This window comes from Natator depressus, chromosome 8 (genome assembly GCF_965152275.1).
Source record: "Natator depressus isolate rNatDep1 chromosome 8, rNatDep2.hap1, whole genome shotgun sequence".
NCBI classification, from domain to species: domain Eukaryota; kingdom Metazoa; phylum Chordata; order Testudines; family Cheloniidae; genus Natator; species Natator depressus.
Window position 1 is genome coordinate 22,640,006 of NC_134241.1, and position 4,479 is coordinate 22,644,484.

General features: G+C 43.0%; 1 long non-coding RNA gene across 1 annotated transcript; it reads right to left on the reverse strand.

Moving 5' to 3' along the window:
- Positions 1–1,327: 1,327 nt before the first annotated feature.
- Positions 1,328–4,227, reverse strand: LOC141992773 (uncharacterized). The gene is made up of 3 exons (XR_012640646.1): positions 4,102–4,227; positions 2,154–2,242; positions 1,328–1,727 (listed from the first exon to the last, which is right to left on the reverse strand). It is a non-coding gene; the product is annotated as an uncharacterized LOC141992773 (long non-coding RNA).
- Positions 4,228–4,479: the final 252 nt, after the last annotated feature.

Here is a 4,479-nt window from a genome sequence, read left to right on the forward strand (position 1 = left end):
TTAAAGAGACAATGCACTGACAAACTCACTCAGACACACACACAGAGTCTCCCTCACACACTCCCCCCAACACACACACTCTCTCTCTCACATACTCACACAGTCTCCTTCACGCATCCCCCCCCATTCTCTCTCTCTCTCTCACACACACCCCCTTCAACACTCTCTCTCTCTCACACGCACACACACACAGAGGCTACCACATGAAACCCCCAACAAACACTCTCTGTCTATCATGCACACACACTTGCTGTTGTTGTTACTTCTTGGTACTTCCTGTGGAAATGCGCAATGCACATATATTCTCTGTAATTTTATTCTTTGAAAGTTCACAAAGGATTACAGTACTGTTATTTTAGTTTTTTGACTGGTCTGTGCATTTCATAATTTTATTTCACTAATGCTTCAATTTAAATTCTTTGAGTAGTGATTTCTAAAATACCTAACCTGTCCTGACTGGAGTAATTATCATTATTTTATTATTTAAAGTTGGACAATCAAATAATAGTATTCTTCTAGAGCAGTGTTTCCCAAACTTGGGACACCACTTGTTCAGGGAAAGCCCCTGGCGGGCCGGGACGGTTTGTTTACCTGCCACATCTGCAGGTTTGGCTGATCACGGCTCCCACTGGCTGCGGTTCGCTCTGCCTGGCTGAGGGAAGTGGCGTGGGCCGAGGGATGTACTGGCTGCTGCTTCCCGCAGCCCCCATTGGCTGGACACAGCGAACCGCAGCCAGTGGGAGCCGCGATCGGCCGAAACTGCAGATGCGGCAGGTAAACAAACCGGCCTGGCCCACCAGGGGCTTTCCTTGAATAAGCGGCATCCCAAGTTTGGGAAACACTGTTCTAGAGTGTAAATTTAGCTTGTACTCCCCTTAGCAGTGCCAGTTTTAAAAAAACACATTCGCTAAACACATAACTTTAGACACTGTGCAGATGAAGGTCGCTTATTTTCAAATTGTATTTTTAATTATATCTGTAAAATAACTTAAAATGCATAGGAAAATAAATGTGGTTCCAAGTCTGATATTAATAGTAATGATGGAGTCAAATGCTAGTGAGTCACAAACACGATTGTGATAGGTAAACATAAATGGCAAAATAATTAGAAAAATAAATTCCCGTTCTCAATAAAAGAGAAAAAAAAACAAGTATGTTAAAATTAAGGAAATACATTTTAGTGGTATGAAAAAAATTGACTAAAATAGAGTAGATAATGGCAGTGACACAGAGTTTGTTAGAAAAACTAAGCAGATTTTATTTATTTTTATTTATCTCTACTAAAGATAGTGTACAAAGTATCAAACTTGTGTTTCTGATATCTGCTTTAAGCTCCAGAATGGATCCCTTGAGGCTTGGGATTGGGACTATCTTGCTGTATTACCTCCTGATTGTTCTAAACTTACATATAAACTTAAAATATGGCTTTAATTGGTGTTTGTATTTCTTTGTATAGAATTAGATACAGTGCTCCTGTCAGCTATTTTCTAAGTTGTTATCTGAAAAAAAAAAACATCTTAGGGTTTTCAGGTGCCCAAGTAGCCCCTGGAATCACAGTTAAAGTTTCCCTCCCGCAAATCTGAAATAGCACCCCTGCTCCTGGAACCCCAGACCTTCTTTGTCCTAATCCTGAAGGATAGCCTCCCTTCTTCCAGGGTGGAGAGCAGGATCCAGATGACATTGCCCCCGCTGCACTCTCCCAGCTCCAGCTGAATCCTGAACACCACCTGAAATGAAAAAGGGTCAGATTTTAACAACAGTAGCAACAACAGCTCCAGCACATCTCTACTAATTTTTTCTCTTTTCCCCAAAAGGACAGTTATTACCATCTTTTATACCTTCTAAGAAACCGTTAAACCAGGAGTTTTTTTCCTTCTAAAACTCTCTCCAGCTAGAGGGATAGGAAACAAAAAATAAAATTAAAGCCCTATTTAATATTTTATATTTCAAATACTTTAACTGTTTTTTTTCTCATTCTTTTATCTTTAATAAAAATTAAAATAGTTTAAATAATATGTTTGCCATAATACTAAGAGGGCTAAAGTATCTGTATGCCAAACCCTGCTTAACACTGTTTAATGTTCGACAGTGACTGAGTTATGTTAACACCTTTGGCCCATATCTTCCATTTAAATTAAGACAACGCCACTCACTTGCTGTGTAGTTTCAGGCATATTTCCTTGTCCTTCAGTCAGACGGTAAAAATCATGCTGACCTTTAAACCTGAAGTATCTGAGGTTTTCTGGGGAAATTCAAATGTCACAAACATTATTTATGTCAAAATACATACTTCTCCTTTATTTAAAAGATCTCCAACAGATTGCTGCAACATATCACAGAGAAAACTTATAAAAGCTGGTGAAAAAAAGGGAATTGTCTGAAGGAAATGAGATGAAACAGAAGAAGTGGTTAACCAGAACCATTAATATGCTACCCACCATGCCCAGATCATAATAGTTAAGAAGATACATCTTGAACTGGTTAGAATCAAATTGAAATGTATAATCAGAAACCTAAAGGCAATATGAGAACCTCAGGCTTAGGTGTTCATTGAGTGTTTTATATTTGAATATTGACTACGCCCAGCCAGACGTGGTTTGCAAGTTTGGATAGGGTCATACTAGAAGGCATTAGGGCTACAGGTATTAGAGTGCTTGGGTGAATTGAACTGGGAATAAATAAACCCAAGAATGTAAGACCATTAAGAAACTATTTGGAAACCATAGTATTGTAATTATTTAAAAAACACTAGTGTGAAAAGTACCCACCCTCCAATTTAATTATGAAACCTGAAAAAGAACTGAAAATTCTAACTCAAACTGAAACACTTGGGAGGGCAACCCGAAGGATGTTGCCAGCTGTAGAGACCAGTGTGGTTTTGTGTTTTCCCCACGATACTAGATACAGCAGAGTGCCACTTTCAAGTCTGGGTTAGAGACATTGGCACATATTGGTGTCATTGTTCTGCATAGTGTCTGAAAAGTAGCTGCTTTCAGAAGGTACAATGACTGCAAATGGGCCAAAAAGATGAGCCCAGGAGGTAAAAATTCAACAAGGGCTATATGTCTGGAATGTCTAAGTCAGGGGTGGCCAACCTGAGCCTGAGGAGCCAAAATTTACCAATGTACATTGCCAAAGAGCCACAGTAATACATCAGCAGCCCCCCATCAGCTCCCCTCCAAGAGCCTCCTGCCCACTGGCAGCCCCGCCAATCAGTGCCTTCCCCTCCCTCCCTGCACCTCCCGACCAACTGTTTCATGGAGTGTAGTAGGCTCTCCGGGAGAGGGGGAGGAGCAAGTGCACGGCAGGCTTGGGGAGGGGGTGGGAAGGGGTGGAGTGGGGGCAGGGCCTGTGGCAGAGCCAGGGTTAAGCAGTGAGCACCCCCTGGCACATTGGAAAGTTGGTACCTATCGCTCCAGCCCCAGAATCGGTGCCTATACAAGGAACCGCATATTAACTTCTGAAGAGCCGCATGTGGCTCTGGAGCCACAGGTTGGCCACCCCTGGTTTAGGTGTTGGTGACTGGATATCGACTAGGAGAGTGAAGAGATCAAGATGAGGCAAAGATATATTTGTTTATATTGTCATAGCTCACAACAGGCTCAGTCATGTGAGGATTGCCACACAGAGGAGTAAAGAGGTGTAAACCACTTCCCCTGCACTCTTGCTTGTGCTACCCACATTACAGAGCATGATTCAGGGAGAACTGCATCCACCAATGAGCCTCTACCCCCTCACCTGTGCAGGAGGGAAGGGTTGGGGAACAGGCAGAGCATTATCAGAGTCGCAGAGTTTAAAGCCATATTGGACCTCCAGATCACCTACCCTGACTTATATTTCTGAAGTTACTAAACATCACCCAGCCACCTCTATGTAAAGCTGAACACCTGGAATTAGACCAAAATATTACAGCCCTCAGGAGACTACGGGTATGTGCACACTGCAATTAAACACCCACAAGGAGGGAGGGTCCCAAAGCCTGGGCTCCAGCTCAAGATGAACATCTATTCTGCAATCTTACAAATTCACAGCCCAAGCCCCACAAACCTAAATCAGCTGACACTGGCCAGCCACTGGTGTTTAATTGAAGTGTAGACATACCTGGCCTAAACCATTGAGTGCCATGGGCAGAAAACAGGAGGGATCGAGGTGTATCATCTTTGTCTCCCTTCTCTTCTCAACACATACAGTCAGTGCAGCTGAGCTGCTGCAGAGCGGACGTATGCCAGGAAAGGGACTGATGCAATTTACTTCTCTCCAGAGGAAGGGGGAAGCAGGGATTAAACTATTTGTGTTTGAGTCACCATTCTGTGTTTGCTCTGCTCCTGAGACAGTGCACCTATACTCTCCCCCCCACTCAGTGCAGGTTGCAAGGTGCCAGTCTAAGCCAGTATGGGCAGTGGTTGCTACTCAACAGAGAAACAAACAAATCAGCTGCCAGAGCTGAGAAAAGGGCCTTGTGTGTGGGAACTTCCATGA